A 17,131-nucleotide genomic window follows, 5' to 3' on the forward strand; every position below is an offset into this window, starting at 1 on the left:
TTTACAACTTCCACATTTTAAGTATTATTATAAAGCTGCACAATTGAAATTTATTAGGGGAATGTTTGATTTAAATAAATCTTCAGTATGGGCAAATATAGAGTAAGCTAAAATTAATGAGGAATGTATGCTAGAATTTATTTATAAATGAAATTCAAAATTGTTATTTGATAGAAGCCCACCAATACTGAAACATCTAATTGAATTATGGAAAAAAATTGATCAGGAGTTAGGTGGAAAAGGTTTGATTTAATCTAAGGTTTGACTAATGCCTTTATATCAAAATAATCTTTTTCTTTTTACTGTTAATAATCAATTTTTGAAGCTATGGAATCAATTGGGGATTAATAAGGTGGAGGATTGTTTTGAAGTGGGGAAATTTATATCTTTTAATTGAATGAAGGAAAAATATGAGATTCTTAATAATACTTTTTTTGTTATTACCAAAAGCTTTTTTAACTGAAAAATTAGGTTATAGTTTAAAATTACCCAAACAATCTGCTTTAGAGTTATTACTTACTAAAGGAGATACAAATACATTTATTTCTGAGATGTATAGATTATTACAAAGTAAAATATATAGACCAAATATTCATAATGGGAAATGGATTTGAATAGAAAGATAAATGAAAATGACTGGAGAAACTTATGTAAAGGCCATGACTAAGGTTATAAATGTAAGCTATAGATTAGTACAGTATAATTTTCTGCATCAATTATATCTAACCCCTCAAAAATTAGAGATGTAACTTAATGTCTTCAGACTTGTTTTAGGTGTGGTAAAGAGATAGGCACTTTTCATTCGACCTGGATCTGTCCTAAAGTCAAGACTTTTTGGATACAAGTTAAATTATTTTTTGAAAAAGTATTAAAAGTTAAACTTCTGTTTGACCCAATGTTGTTTTTATTAGGAGATATTAAAAGGATTGGTTTAAAATTATGATTGACTATGTATCAAACTGAATGTTTGCATTTAGCTTTAGTTGTATCTAAGAAATGTTTAGCTATTATTTGGAAAACTGATTCAATTTTGGGAATGCAAAGATGGCACTCATAATTGTCCAAAGATGGACAACACATAATTTATGAGACAAATACAATTTTTTAAAATGTAAGTATGGAGTCCATATTTGAAAATTGTTGTATTGAAGATTTGAGCTCTTAATCCAGTCCGGTAATGATGCTTCATTCCATGGCCAAAGTGTTGTATAATATATATAAAATTGATTATCTCTTTTTCCTTTCTTTCTTTGGGGGTAGTTTAGGGGAAGGAAGGTGGGGGGAAAAATTTGTTATATTACCCACATATATTTTTCTATATATGAATTTTATCAGACTTTGATTTTGAGCAGGTTTTAAATTTTTAAAATAAAGAATTTAAATTTAATGTAATTTGATCAATTAAAAAATAAATATGGGATATAGAATAATACAATTTTTTTTATTATCAGTTAAAACCATATTTACTAGATAAATTGGGTCCAACAATGTTATTGCCTGAAAGAAGTGAAATAGAAACTTTGATTTGTAATAGATTTACTAAAAATTATATCTGCAATTTTATTGCAAAAGGGAACTTTGAAACAAAGAGTTCATAGGACAAGTCAGAGATGGGAACACAAATATTGTGAAGAAAAATTGGCAGGAATTATATTATAATAATATGACAAACACAATAAACATTAGATATAGATTGGTTCAATATCATTTTTTGGATCAATTGTACCATACAAAAATTAAATAGATTGAAAGCAGATTTACCAGATAAAATATTTGAGATGTAGTCAAGAGATAGGCACTTCTTTTTTGCATTCTACATGGTCATGTTCAAAATTGAGACCATTTTGGGTAGAATCAGGAAATTTTTTAGAATAAGTTACAGGAGTGGAGGGCGTGGCAAGATGGCGTAGGAAGAAGACACGTGGAAACACCTCTCCCCAACTGAATAATTAATGCCTGAATTATAAAGACATTTAGCACTTTTGAAATATTTTAAGAAGTGGCTTAAACTTTGTTCATAGCAATAATGAATGAAACAAAAGTTCAACTAGTGAAGAAATTAACTTTTAAACTGCAGAAAGTGCAGAAGAATTAAGGCCTACCTTCTATAAAGATCCATGAGAGTCGATTGGAGAAGCCCCAAAGCAGGAGAGGATTCTACAGACCAAGTTGAGTATTACACCAGTGCCTTCCTTGCGTTCAGGAACACAGGATGATGCCGGTGCTTTGAGTCCCTCCATGGAGGGGGGGGGGCATGAGCGCAAGGCCCGGCATATGCCCGAGAAGACCGGGGAGCGCAGGAGCAATCATCCCGATGGGGAACACGACCACATGTGCGAGGCTGGCCGCACAGCTGTGAGTAGCGCAGGATGTCGGAAGACGTCTGCCTCCGTGTGTCGGGTGAACTGGATGTGTGCATGTGCATTACCCTTGACTGGGTCTGGGGTGCAGGTGGGATCAGCCTCCACCGAGCCAATGAGGTTCGCCCGGTATGGGGGTGGGGGGGGGGTGGAAAAGGGTCCAAACTCGCAGCCAGGTCACCTGGGCAGATATACAAGCAGGTGAAGAGGAGGAAGTAAATCCTGTGATGTTGGAAGAAGAAGAAGAAACAGCTACAATTATGGAAGCAGCTACCATTATGGAAGGTAAGCCACAAAGGTTTAAAACTATTCCCTTAAAAACTTTTAAAACTGCTTCTGCTGGAGCTGAACCTGTTAACCCTTTCAGGGTTGGATTTAAGCCAATTTGATCAAATTGGGCCCTGCGCATGTGTTTGAGCCCAGGCCTTGAGCAGAGAACACTGTGATGGACCTGGTTTAAACTGGTAAAAAAATAATAAATACTATAGGCCTTATAAACTGAGGGATTTGTCAGTGAACTCGTGAAGTTATTGCCCTTAATTGATCGTATTATCTCAGTGAAATATTTTTTAGGAAACATGTCTTTGATTAAACTACTGTCTATAGGCCTCCTTTGTCTCCCTAGCCAAAAATTTCATGTTTTGTATTCATTTGACCCAGTAAGATAGATGTATTCTGGAGATGATGAAGCATCTCTTATTATTATCAAGATCAAAACAGGCTATAGGCTAATCAATAAGGGAACTTGTACTTTAATATGAGATTGAGATAGTGTCATGCTAGCCTAGGGCCTAGCCTTTAGCCTAGGCTTATGCAGTTAGCCTGAACGTAAATAGCCTAGGCTTTAAGCGTAGAATTTCCGACAATGTTAGCAATCATAGATGGAATTGGTGAGGATATTCGGGTCTTGTAAAGATGAATAACCCCAAAATTAGGTCAGTTTAAGTTGATCTTTACTAGGCTAGGTCGCTGTGGGGGTTATAGCCTACATCTTTACAAGCTGGTTTACAAGGTTATTCAGCTATAGGGGCATGTACTGTACATCTTGGGATTATTCATCTTTATAAGATCCAGATATTCTTAGCAAGGCTGCCTGTTATTCTTTCATAATTTTGCAGTGGTTTGATTTAGTATCAAAATAGTACTAGGGTACTGTTACTAACTATACTATTGCACTGCCAAGGCTTAATATAGCCTATTTTATGTTTTTGGTGATTTGGAACAGGTGCTGTTTAGCTTGACTATGTGGAAATTGTTTTCTTCAGGGGTAAATTTCATCCATAACACTCATCAGTTTTTCCACTGATTTTCTAGCCAAGTATGTAGCAACAAACTAGCGCTAGACATTTGACTAGAAAATCAGCTAAACAAAACAGCAAAATTAAAGGGCGTCCCTCTGTTCTGGAATTTAACCTTAACTAACTAATCTAACCGTTACTAAAATAAAAGGGCAATTCTTACCTTAATCGAAGTTGTCGTCGTTCAACAAATCCAGAATCGGTCGTTTGTTTTGCTGTTTTGTGGCATTCACAAGTTGAGAGTTGGGTACATTGTTCCAAGGTCAGCAGCTGACATTGGAACAACATAAAGGCAACGAGCAAAATGACGTGGGATTGACGTTGGTTTCTTTCGTTGTGCCAATGACGATGACAACATTGTTTTACTGTTGGAACAACGTAGACATGTTATCAGGGATGTAGAGTCCAATTTTATAACAAATTGCTAATGTCAAGTTTTTTGTGTAATTTTAAGTCTAAACATTTTAAAATATACCTCTCTTACCTTAAAATATAGCCCAGAGAATTAGCAGATTAAAATTTATATGTCATTTTACATGGCAAGCGCAAGCAGAGATAGAGACAAAGGGTGTAAGTATTTAAGTGGCAACTAGAAACGAGCATTAGCCAAAGCCAAGTTAGCTGAAAATGAAGATCATAGAGGAGCTATCATAAAATCCTTGTCACTCCATCTTTGAAGCGCCCATATACAGAGGATGAAGAAAACAAAAACAATTCAGAAAATGACAATACAGCCTTGAGTCCAATTACAGTTGATGAATACAATGATGAAATTAATAACAAGTTAGCAAAGGATGACGCAGCTGTGAATCAAATTGAAGATGATCTCAATACACCAGAAGACAGTGCCAAAGTGGAAAGTCCACTTATAGCTGAAAAAGACCAAGCCCAAATATCATACAATGATGGATCATCCATGAGTACAGTTGTAATTAACATTTATGATGACCCAGCCAACTGGCCAGCATACACAAATCAAAATGTAAGAGATTATTTAACAATGAAAGGTCCTCCTATTCCAGAGAACAACTTTCCATGAGATAAAAAGGGATTGTGTTTTTCAAATTTCACTGTAAGAGGAAACTTTCAAATGGGGAAAGTGTTGAAAGACTGCTGATAGAATTTATTGGTTTTATTATAAACATTTTAGTAAGAACACAGCCAGTGCATTATCAACAAGTGGTCGAATCTTTATTCAAGGTTGTGTGAGTACGAAAATTCTAAAAACCATTTGGAAGCCACATGGAGTTTCTGGGAGTTACACCAAAGACTTTGTAGTGGTGGGGAGCTGGCTGATCGAGGACCTCAGTTTTCTTCAGGCTGACTTCCAGGCCAAACATTTTGGCAGTTTCCGCAAAGCAGGACGTCAAGCGCTGAAGAGCTGGCACACATCGGGCACACAAAACTCAAAACGGTCAACCAGTTTACCTATCTCGGCTGCACCATTTCATCAGATGCAAGGATCGACAACGAGATAGACAACAGACTCGCCAAGGCAAATAGCGCCTTTGGAAGACTACACAAGAGTCTGGAAAAACAACCAACTGAAAAACCTCACAAAGATAAGCGTATACAGAGCCGTTGTCATACCCACACTCCTGTTCGGCTCCGAATCATGGGTCCTCTACCGGCATCACCTACGGCTCCTAGAACGCTTCCACCAGTGTTGTCTCCGCTCCATCCTCAACATCCATTGGAGCGCTTTCATCCCTAACGTCGAAGTACTCGAGATGGCAGAGGTCGACAGCATCGAGTCCACGCTGCTGAAGATCCAGCTGCGCTGGATGGGTCACGTCTCCAGAATGGAGGACCATCGCCTTCCCAAGATCGTGTTCTATGGCGAGCTCTCCACTGGCCACCGTGACAGAGGTGCACCAAAGAAAAGGTACAAGGACTGCCTAAAGAAATCTCTTGGTGCCTGCCACATTGACCACCGCCAGTGGGCTGATATCGCCTCAAACCGTGCATCTTGGCGCCTCACAGTTTGGCGGGCAGCAACCTCCTTTGAAGAAGACCGCAGAGCCCACCTCACTGACAAAAGGCAAAGGAGGAAAAACCCAACACCCAACCCCAACCAACCAATTTTCCCCTGCAGCCGCTGCAACCGTGTCTGCCTGTCCCGCATCGGACTTGTCAGCCACAAACGAGCCTGCAGCTGACGTGGACTTTTACCCCCTCCTTAAATCTTCGTCCGCGAAGCCAAGCCAAAGAGAGAAAGAGAGTGGACAGGCAATTGACAAAGAACTTGAAATAATCGTCAATGAACATGCAAAGCACAGGCAGCAAGTATTTAAAAGGCTAGTATCAATAGCGCAGTTTCTTGCTGAGAGAAATTTAGAGGAACAGAGGAAAAAGTTGGTAATGAGAGTGTACACAATGGAAACTTTTTAGATCTTGTTGAGCTGTTTGGAAAGTTTTCCCCTGTTCTTGAAGAACATTTGAGAAAAGTCAAAACCTATGAAATTCATAATCACTATTTGGGAAAAGGTACTCAGAATGAACTACTAGACATTATGGCTACAGCTGTTTTGAATGAGATACTGAAACGTGTAAAAGCAGCTAAGTACTACACCATAATTTTAGACTGCACACCTGATATGAGTCACTGTGATAGTACAGATCTATCACCAATGTACATAGTGTATATAGTTACTGTATCTAGACTGTGCTTACAGCGATTGGCTGAGAGCTAAGCCACACCTATTGTTTGGGTCTTAAAGGGTTGTGTCCCTAGCCAGGTCGGATCATTCCGGACTGGTCGGCCACCTGTGAAGAGCTCCGGTCTTTTGCTAATAAAAGCCTTGGTTTGGATCAACAAGTCTTTGGTTCTTTCGACGAGCTCTACAATTTTATTAGCAAAGAGAATTTTTTTTTGAAAGGGATGGAGCGTTTAACTCGGCCAGAAAAACTTGATATCGACCCACAGTCAGCTACAGCCTTCAAAGCCTTTAACTTCTGGCTGCTGAACTTTGAAAACTTCCTGAGATTCATTCGGGTGGAGGAGGATAACCAGCGTCTAACAGCATTGCTGTCTATGGTGTCCTTGAGAGTCTACGAGAACATCCAGGATGAGACCACTTACACCGCAGCCATAAAGGTACTGAAAGAACTGTATGATCAACCGGTGAACAGAGTTCATGCCCGGCTCATGCTTGCGTCGAGGAAACAACAGCCCGGCGAGTCCAGCAGGGCATATTTACAAGTATTAAAGGCGTTGGGCAAGGACGTAACTGTGTGGACAAAACTGCTGCCGAGATCACTAGCGACCTCGTCCGGGATGCCTATGTGGCCGGGCTCCGATCAAACGAAGTGAGGCTGCGTTTGCTCGAACAAGGGGTAGAAAAACTAGAGGACGTGGCCCGGATTGCAATCACAATGGAGGATGCAGCCTTAAAGTCCACCGAGCTCTCTAGGGACTGGACCCCTCGCTCTGATGTGAGTAAAGTGCCCTTCTACCCTACCCCTGACGGCCTGTCGGCTGCTGCTACCCTGCCCCGTGAGAACCCGAAATGTTATTTCTGCGGGAGGGACAAGCACAGCAGGTCCCAGTGCCCAGCAAGAAAAGCCAGGTGCCAGAAGTGCCTTAAAAAGGGCCACTTTGCTGCAGTCTGTAGGTCTAAAATGGCCGCCAGCACACACAGTGCCTCGTGTGAAGCCCAACCGTCACTATCCCATTCAAACTCTTCTTCCCCAGAGCTCTCGTCCAATGAGAGCGAGGGCTCCCCTGCACGGCAACGCCTGACGTCACGGAGACGCCGAACCCGGAAGGGGCAACCCACCGTCGCAACCATGGTGATGGCCTGCCTTTCGCCCCCGTGCGGAACACTTGACACTATCGCCGCTGCTGCCGCCGCCGCCACGGACACCCCCGGGGCCGACGCTACCGCCGCTGCTGCCGCCGCCACGGACACCTCCGGGGCCGACGCTACAGCCGCTGCTGCCGCCGCCACGGACACCCCCGGGGCCGACGCTACCGCCGCTGCTGCTGCCGCCACAGACACCCCCGGGGCCGACGCTACCGCCGCCGCAGCCACCTCCGCGGCCAACCAGGTGCTCACCCTAGCGTCCATCGCTGACGACCGCCAGGGCCCGACCACCGATCACGAGCAACTACAAACCCCACTACTTACCATTCACCTGCCACAACAGCACTTCCGGGAGGTTCTCCAACCTTCTCCTCGAGCGTTGACTACGTCATCCCGTTGCGTGACGTCATCCCGTTGCGTGACGTCATCCCGTTGCGTGACGTCATCGCGCAAAACTCGCCTGTCAACTGCTTCAATAACATTAAACCAGCAATGCTCTCATCCCCTCACCAGAGCAATGGAACTGATTAAAGTGCATGGACACTACACCAATTGCTTATTTGACTCTGGGTCAACTGACAGTTTTATCCAGCCAGATCTGGCCCTCCGTTGGGGACTTGACATTATCCCCACTACCCAGAGGATCTCATTAGCGACGAGGTCGCACTCGACTGGGATAAAGGGGTATTGCATCGCCACGCTGGAAGTACAGGGCGTGACGGTCACCCACTTTAAATTATTCGTCCTTCCCCAATTGTGCGCCCCAGTGTTGCTGGGATTAGACTTCCAGTGTCAGTTCCAAACGGTGTCCCTACACTTTGGGGGACCCCACGCCCCCCTCTCGGTCTGCCATCGCCCCACTCCCGAAGCACCCGAGCAACCCGCCCCCGTGCCCCGGGGCCAATCCTGCGGCCTTTCCACACTCCGGATTGCCCCGCCAGCACTCTTCGCAAACCTCACCCCTGGCTGGAAGCCTGTGGCCACCAAAAGTCGGCAATATAGTTACGAAAACAGGCAATTCATTAGGAGTGAGGTGCGTAGATTGCTGGATGAGGGCATCATCGAACCCAGTTCAAGCCCCTGGAGAGCCCAGGTGGTGGTTGTCAAGAATGGGGAAAAACTACGGATGGTGGTCGACTATAGCCAGACCATTAACCGCTTCACACTCCTGGATGCGTACCCCCTGCCACGCATCACGGATGTGGTGAACCAGATCGCCCAGTACCGCATTTTCTCCACTATTGACCTACGTTCGGCCTACCACCAGCTCCCGATCCGCTGCGAGGACCGACCATTCACGGCCTTTGAAGCGAATGGGCGGCTATATCAATTTCTCAGGGTACCATTCGGGGTCACAAATGGTGTCGCGGTCTTCCAGCGGGAAATGGACAGGATGGTGGACCAGAACGGGCTAACCGCTACCTTCCCGTATCTGGACAATATCACCATCTGTGGCCACGACATGCAGGACCATGACGCCAACCTAGACAAATTTCTTCAAACTGCCCGTCAGCTAAACCTGACTTACAATTTGGACAAGTGTGTTTTCCGGACCACACGACTCGCTATTCTAGGTTGTGTGGTGGAAAACGGGATAGTCATGCCAGATCCTGACCGCATGCGTCCCTTAATGGACTTACCCCCCCCACATACCCAGAAAGCTCTCAAACGCTGCCTGGGCCTTTTCTCTTATTACGCCCAATGGGTTCCAAACTACGCCGACAAGGCACGTCCTCTTATCAAGACCACCTCTTTTCCCCTCTCGACCGAAGCCACAGCGGCTTTCGATCGAATCAAATCTGACATCGCTGCTGCGACGCTGCACGCGATCGATGAGTCTGTCCCGTTTCAAGTCGAGAGCGATGCTTCCGACTTCGCCCTGGCAGCCACCTTGAACCAGGCCGGTCGGCCTGTAGCCTTCTTCTCCAGAACCCTCCAGGGTCCGGAGAGTAGACACTCCTCGATCGAGAAGGAGGCCCAGGCCATAGTTGAAGCGGTACGTCGTTGGAGACATTACCTCGCTGGGAGGCGCTTTACACTGTTGACTGATCAACGCGCGGTCTCCTTCATGTTCAGCAACACCCAGCGTGGTAAGATAAAAAACGACAAAATCGCCAGATGGAGAATCGAACTCTCCACCTTTAACTATGACATCCTGTACCGGCCTGGTAAGCTCAACGACCCGCCTGACGCGCTCTCCAGGGGGACGTGCGCCAGCATACAGATGGACAGACTACGGAAACTCCATGAGGCGCTCTGTCATCCAGGGGTCACTAGGTTTGCTCACTTTGTCAAGGCGCGCAACTTACCCTACACAGTTGAGGAGATCCGCTCCATGACCCGAGCCTGTTCGGTGTGCGCCGAATGCAAGCCCCACTTCTTCCGTCCGGATAACTCCCACGTCATCAAAGCCACCCGCCCCTTCGAGCGTCTTAGCGTAGACTTTAAGGGACCCCTACCGTCGACCAACCGTAATACCTACATCCTTACGGCCATCGACGAATACTCCCGCTTCCCATTCGCTGTGGCCTGCCCAGACACCACTGCCACCTCAGTGATACAGGCCCTTCACAGTATTTTCACCATCTTCGGGTACCCCAATTCCATCCACAGTGATAGGGGGTCCTCATTCATGAGTGCAGAGCTGCAACAGTACCTTCTGGAGTGTGGTATTGCTTCAAGCAGGACCACGAGCTATAACCCACGCGGTAATGGCCAGGTCGAGAGGGAGAATGCCACCATATGGAGAGCGGTTACACTGGCTCTCCGGTCTAAAGGTCTCCCCACCTCTCACTGGCAGGAGGTTCTCACTAGTGCCTTACACTCCATCCGCTCCCTCCTATGTACTGCAACAAATGCCACCCCCCACGAAAGGATGTTCCTTTTCCCGAGGAAATCCGAATCGGGAACCACTGTACCGGCATGGCTCACCGTCCCTGGCCCCGTCCTTTTGCGACGCCACGTCCGGCACTCAAAGAACGACCCCTTGGTCGACCGAGTGACTCTACTCCACGCGAACCCACATTACGCATACGTGGAGTTCCCAGACGGGCGGGAGGACACTGTTTCGGTGCGGGACCTAGCTCAGGACGCGGTAGACCTAGCAAACCCCCCAACTCCTTATGCTCCAGGCCCCGTGCCGCAACAGAAGGACCAACAGCACCCCAATGACTCGGGCCACCCTGCCGACAAAACGACTGGGGAATTGAGTGACGGAGCAGTCGCACCCGATGAGCCCGCTGGTGACACCACTCCAGCGACCCCAATCCCGGCACCACGGCGGTCACGCCGGATGGTCAGACCCCCTGACCGCTACAGTCCTTGACCTACCCCTTCCTTTTCATTCTCTCCCTCGTTTTTGTTTTTTTTTTTTCCCGGGTCAATTCTCCAAGAAGGGGTGAATGTGATAGTACAGATCTATCACCAATGTACATAGTGTATATAGTTACTGTATCTAGACTGTGCTTACAGCGATTGGCTGAGAGCTAAGCCACACCTATTGTTTGGGCCTTAAAGGGTTGTGTCCCTAGCCAGGTCGGATCATTCCGGACTGGTCGGCCACCTGTGAAGAGCTCCGGTCTTTTGCTAATAAAAGCCTTGGTTTGGATCAACAAGTCTTTGGTTCTTTCGACGAGCTCTACAGTCACCAAGTGCAAATGTCTCTAACGATCAGGTCTAATAGTAACTTGGCTCCTTCATGTGTTTATGAAAATTTCATAAAGTTTATGCAGGTTGAAAGTAGCACAGGAGAAGATTTATATAAAACATTATTAAACACACTTAAGGAATTAAATTTAGAGATGAAAGACATTCGAGGCCAAGGCTAGGACAACGGTAGCAACATCTGGAGTAAAAGCATGACTGTTGAAGGATATTTCAAGAGCTTCCTTTGTACCCTGTGCATGCCACAATTATGACCTTTTACTCGGAGTTGTAGCCAAGTGTCCAGATACTATAACATTTTTTGAGATCTTGCAAAGGATCTGCATATTGTTCTCAAGATCAATTAAGAGGTAGGCAGTTTTTAACAAACATGTACCCAGGTTATCAGTGAAACCCTTGAGCAGCACAAGGTGGGAGTGTCGGATTGATAGTGTTAAAGCTATTCGTTATCAGGTTGGAGAAGTATATGATACATTTGTGGAAATATCAGAGATAACAGATGAGCCCAAGGTAAAAGCAGAAGCTGAATCTTTAGCAAACCAGCTAAAAGACTACAAATTTTTAGTTTCTTTGATATTTTGGCATGAAGTACTTTTTAAAGTTAACTATGTAAGCAAGGAACTACAAGGTGAAACAAAGGACATTGATGAAGGCATGGAGTCATTTGAAAAACTATGATCATGGCCAAGAATTTATAGAGAGGGCAGTTTTAATGATGTCCTAATAGGCGCAAATGAATTGGCTGAAGCTGTTGAATTACCATTCGAGTTTAGACAATTTCAAGAAAAAAACTACGTAGAAGGAAGAGTATTTTTTCATTTGAGGCAAAAGATCAAGCTTTAGATGATCCAAAAAAGCATACAGAGTTCAGTGCTTCAGCTTAATGCTAGACAAAGCTATTCAATCTTTAGAGTCTAGATTTAAGCAGCTTAAAAGCCATGTAAAATTATTTGGATTTTTAAATAACTTTCAGAGCTTACAAAAGATGGAAATAAGGAAACACAGCAGACCTTGAAGCAGCTTTAACTCATACTAAAACAGAGCACAGATGGAGGGGTAGTTACTGAAACAACTAAAGACGTGGATGGTTATCTGTTGGCCGAAGAACTTGAAGCTCTGAAAACTTTTCTTCCCTTCAGTGTTGTTAAGCCTCAAGCTCTGTTTGAATACCTGGTAGTAAACAATCGATTCACAGCATTTCCTAATGTTTTTATTGCTTTGAGGATTTACTTATCAATGCCCATAACAGTCACATCGGACGAAAGAAGTTTTTCAAAACTAAATCTGATTAAAACATACACAGTTAACAATTTCACGAGAGACTAAACAATTTGGCGAGAAAATGACATTACTAAAACCACTGACTTGGAAATTATTTTGAAAGATTTTGCAAATAAAGCCAGAAAAGTCTGTTTCTAAAAGACCTGCATAAACAGTATGTCTGTAATTGTCTTAACTTGTATAAAAAAATTAAAACTTTCATATTGTCTTTCAATATAGTATATCAAGCATTTAATGCTTTTTGGCCAAGAGTGGCATACGACATGAAATATAAAACATCAATTTTGACTTTTATAGAGTAGAGGCCCTGCTACCAATTTTCTAATTGGGGCCCGCAATTCCTAGCCCCAGCCCTGAACCCTTTATTGGAAGATATTGCTAAGCAAATGGAAAATATGGCTGCTCAAGTGAGTCAAGGTTTTTTAGGAGTCAATGCCCAATTTGATGATATGAAAGGAAAAATGAACAATATACATGAAGAAGTTTCTGCAGTAAAAATGGATGTCAGTAAATGTTTGAAAGCTGTTGATATGGTACAAGTTTAAGAAGATTGAGCAGGCTTTTACTGACTAATGATAAGGTGGAGCGACATACAGAAAGGATGGATTATATTGAACATTCCATCACTGGTTGGGTCATTCAGAAAAGAGAATTCCTGAAGAATATTGATTCGTTGGAAAATCAGAGTCGACGAAATAATATTGAGATAATAGGTCTTCGAGAAGATATTGAAGGGACTGATCTGGTAAAAGATTTTCAGAAATGGATTCCAGAAATGTTGGGTGAAGAATTTTTCCCAGAAGGATTGGAATTAGATTGAGCGCCTAGTGCAATGAGGAAAAAAATCTTTGTCAGGTCAACCTCCATGGGCAATTCTTGTTCGCTGCCTGCGGTATCAAGATAGAGAGATGATTTTGCATCTTGCGGTACAAAAAGCTCATCAAAATCATAGGCCTTTTGATGATTCAAGGCAATGGGGGTTTTTTTAATGCTGATTTGAGCCAAGATATTATTAGGAGACACAAGCGAAAGCAGTTCTATGGAAGAAGGGGTATGGATTTGCTTTTTGATACCCGGTTATATTGAAGGTGTTTTATGGGAATTTTCAGGCTCAAAATTGAGAATAGTTGCTAATTTCCTGCCTGATAATCAGTCAAGTTATGAATTGCAGAAGCAGCTGATACTGAAGGTTTTTCTGAAGAAGAATGGGAATGGGAAGAAGGTGCCACAAACTCAACGATTGATTGATATAGAAGGAGTTGACCAAAATTAAAGGGCGTCCCTCTGTTCTGGAATTTAACCTTAACTAACTAATCTAACCGTTACTAAAAAAAAGGGCAATTCTTACCTTAATCGAAGTTGTCGTCGTTCAACAAATCCAGAATCGGTCGTTTGTTTTGCTGTTTTGTGGCATTCACAAGTTGAGAGTTGGGTGCATTGTTCCATGGTCAGCAGCTGACACTGGAACAACAAAGCCAATGAGGAAAATGACGTGGGATTGACGTTGGTTTCTTTCGTTGTGCCAATGACGATGACAACATTGTTTTACTGTTGGAACAACGTAGACATGTTATCAGGGATGTAGAGTCCAATTTTATAACAAATTGCTAATGTCAAGTTTTTTGTGTAATTTTAAGTCTAAACATTTTGAAATATACCTCTCTTACCTTAAAATATAGCCCAGAGAATTAGCAGATTAAAATTTATGTCATTTTACATGGCAAGCGCAAGCAGAGATAGAGACAAAGGGTGTAAGTATTTAAGTGGCAACTAGAATGGAATCTGTGGGCTGAATTTCATAATTTGGTACATTTTTTAAGGAGATCAGTTGGGGGGGGGGTGGGGTGGATGACCACACCCGGTCTATTGAGAGGGGTACCACTAAGGTGTTTTTTTTTTTTAGTTTGTTGAGTTAATTTTTTTCTTTTTTAGTTTAGTTGTTAATGTTTAAAGGGTTTTTTTTTAAAGGAGCTTTTTTAATTTGTACTAGTGTTGACTGTGTCAGGTGCCACTCTCAGGGAATAAAATCAATAATTTGAATTTTGTGACTTTTAATGTTAAAGGGCTCAATCACCTGATTAAAAGGAAACTAGTATTGGATTATATTAAAAAGATGGAGGTTGATATTGCTTTTGTTACAAGAGACCAATTTGACTGAGAAAGAACATTCAAAGTTGAAAAGTGATTGGGTAGGACATGTTATTAGATCATCTTTTAATTCTAAGGCTAGAGGGATAGCTGTCTTAGTACATAAAAAGCTACCTTTAGTGTTGGAATCATTCTCTGCCAATGGTAGTAGAGTATTGACAGTTAGCTGTAAAGTTTTTTCAGAAGCTTGGACTTTGAATGTGTACGCTCCAAATGAAGATGAAGAATTTGTAACTGAAACATTTTTGAACTTGAATCAGGCGAATGAGAATATTTTAGTAGGTGATGATTTTAATTGCTGTTTGGATCCATTATTGGATAAATCTCCAAAAACTTTGAAGAAAACAAAATATGGCAAAACGATTAGCTGTATTAATGAAAGATTTGAATTTGGTTGAAATTTGGAGATGATTAATCTGATTGAGAAAGATTTCTCATTTCATTCTGCACGACAGGACTCTTTCTAGAATGGATTTATTTTTGGCATCGGCAAAACTAAAGGTAGAATTACTCATTATGAATACAAGAGTAGGATTTTGTCCGATCATTCTTTATTATTAATTTATTGTACTAGTCCTGAGGTGGCAGAAACTGCTTATTGTTGGAAATTTAATGAGATGTTATTAAAAAACCTGAATTAATTGAATGTGTTAGGGATCATATTGCAATTATTTTGCAATCAAATGAGGATTCAGTACAAAGTAAGTTTACTTTATGGGACACTTTGAAAGTGCATTTAAAGGGTCAGATCATTAGTTATTCAGCAAAAGTTAAGAAGCAATATTTGGCAGAGAGTCAAAACGGGAAATGTGATAGAGGTGTTAGAGAAGAAATTTCAAAGGAATTCGACGGAACACAAGAAGGCACGGCTATCTAGATGGAAATTATGTTATATTTTGCAAACATATAAACATGAAAAAATGATACAAATATCAAAGCAATGTTACTATGAGTTAGGAGAGAGAGCCATAAAATTTTGGCTTGGCAGTTAAAGTCTGAACAAACTTCCAGGACAATAAATGCAGTTAGGAGAAACTCGACAGTTACTTATGAACTCCAGGAGATTAATGATGAATTTTGTACATTTTATCAAGAATTATATACTTCTGCAGTGATTCAGGATAATGACTGGATTGAATGTTTCTTGGTTAACTTAGATTTACCTTCCTTGAATGATAAAGGTGGAAATGAATTAGATAGCTTTTTTTTTACTGAGTTAGAGCTTAAGGAGATATTACAAACCATGCCTAGTGGGAAGTCTCCAGGAGAAGATGGATTTATAATAGTTTTATAAAGAATTTTATGACTTACTACTTCCGTTGAAGCAAGCTACTGAAATGGGTTTGTTTCTGCAGTCTTTTTCTAGGGCATTAATGACAGTTATTCCAAAGAAAGATAGAGATCCTTTGAAAGTGGCCTCATATAGATCAATTTCTTGACTGAATGTGGGCAACAAAATTGTAGCAAAGGTATTATCTAATAGACGTGCTAAATATTTACTGCAATTAGGACATGTAGATCAAGCGGGCTTTATTAAGAATAAATATTCAGCTGATATACTACCAAATTGATTACAATAATTAATACATCAAGACAGAAACTCAACCAACCAATGATAGTAGCAAAAGATGTGGAAAAGGCTTTTGATCATGTTGAGTGGAACTTTTTATTTAAAGAGTTAGAAAGATTGTAATTTGGACCACTCTTTACTGATTGGGTGAAGGCTTTATGTAAAAATCCTTCTGCTTGAGTGGTGACAAATGGACAGTTGTCATCTGCATTTAATTTGTCTAGATCAACTAGACAGGGCTGCCCACTGTCACCAGCCTTATTTGCATTAGTTATAGAAACATTAGCTCAAGTAATTAGACAGAATGTTGATGTTAAGGGAATTAAAGTTGGTGAAGAATAATATAAAATTAACTTGTTTGCAGATGATGTGTTAATATATTTAACACATCCTAGAAACTCATTGGGGAAACTTCAGAATTTATTGAATCAATATGGAGAAATGTCTGGTTATAAAGTTAATTGGGATAAGAGTGAGATATTACCAATTTTAGATGAGGATTATTCAGATTATAAACATATTACGAAGTTTAGGTGGTCTAATAAAATTAATTATTTAGGAGTAATGGTGGATAGAGATTATCAAAATTTATATAAGTTAAATTATGTAGCTTTATTAAATAAGATTAAGCTTGATTTGAACAGATGGAAGGATTTACCTTTAACTTTGATAGGCAGAGTAAATTGCATTAAAATGAATATATTTCCACATATTCAATATCTTTTCCAATCTATTCCTTGTTCCATACCAAATAATTTTTAAAGGAATTAAATATGGTAGTACCATTATTCTTATGGAAAAGTAAATGGAGTTTCTTTACAGAAATTGACATGAAGATATGAGTTGGAAGGACTTCAATTACCAAATTTTCAGAATTATTATGAAGCAGTGCAATTAAAATTCATTAATAGGATGTTTGATATTGACCAACCTTCAATATGGGCTAAAGTTGAACTAGCTCAGATTTTTATTTATTTTTTTTTTTAAACTTTATTTAAAATTTTA

At 41.5% G+C, this 17,131-nt stretch overlaps 1 long non-coding RNA gene across 1 annotated transcript in view; it reads right to left on the reverse strand.

Annotated features, from left to right (window-relative positions):
- Positions 1–3,900, reverse strand: part of LOC138760755 (uncharacterized) — a 42,614-nt gene extending 38,714 nt beyond the window's left edge. Inside the window, exon 1 of the long non-coding RNA XR_011355852.1 lies at positions 3,822–3,900. This is a non-coding gene — a long non-coding RNA (uncharacterized lncRNA). The remainder of the gene's footprint in view (positions 1–3,821) is intronic.
- Positions 3,901–17,131: the final 13,231 nt, after the last annotated feature.

Source organism: Narcine bancroftii, chromosome 4, assembly GCF_036971445.1.
Source record: "Narcine bancroftii isolate sNarBan1 chromosome 4, sNarBan1.hap1, whole genome shotgun sequence".
Lineage (NCBI taxonomy): Eukaryota > Metazoa > Chordata > Chondrichthyes > Torpediniformes > Narcinidae > Narcine > Narcine bancroftii.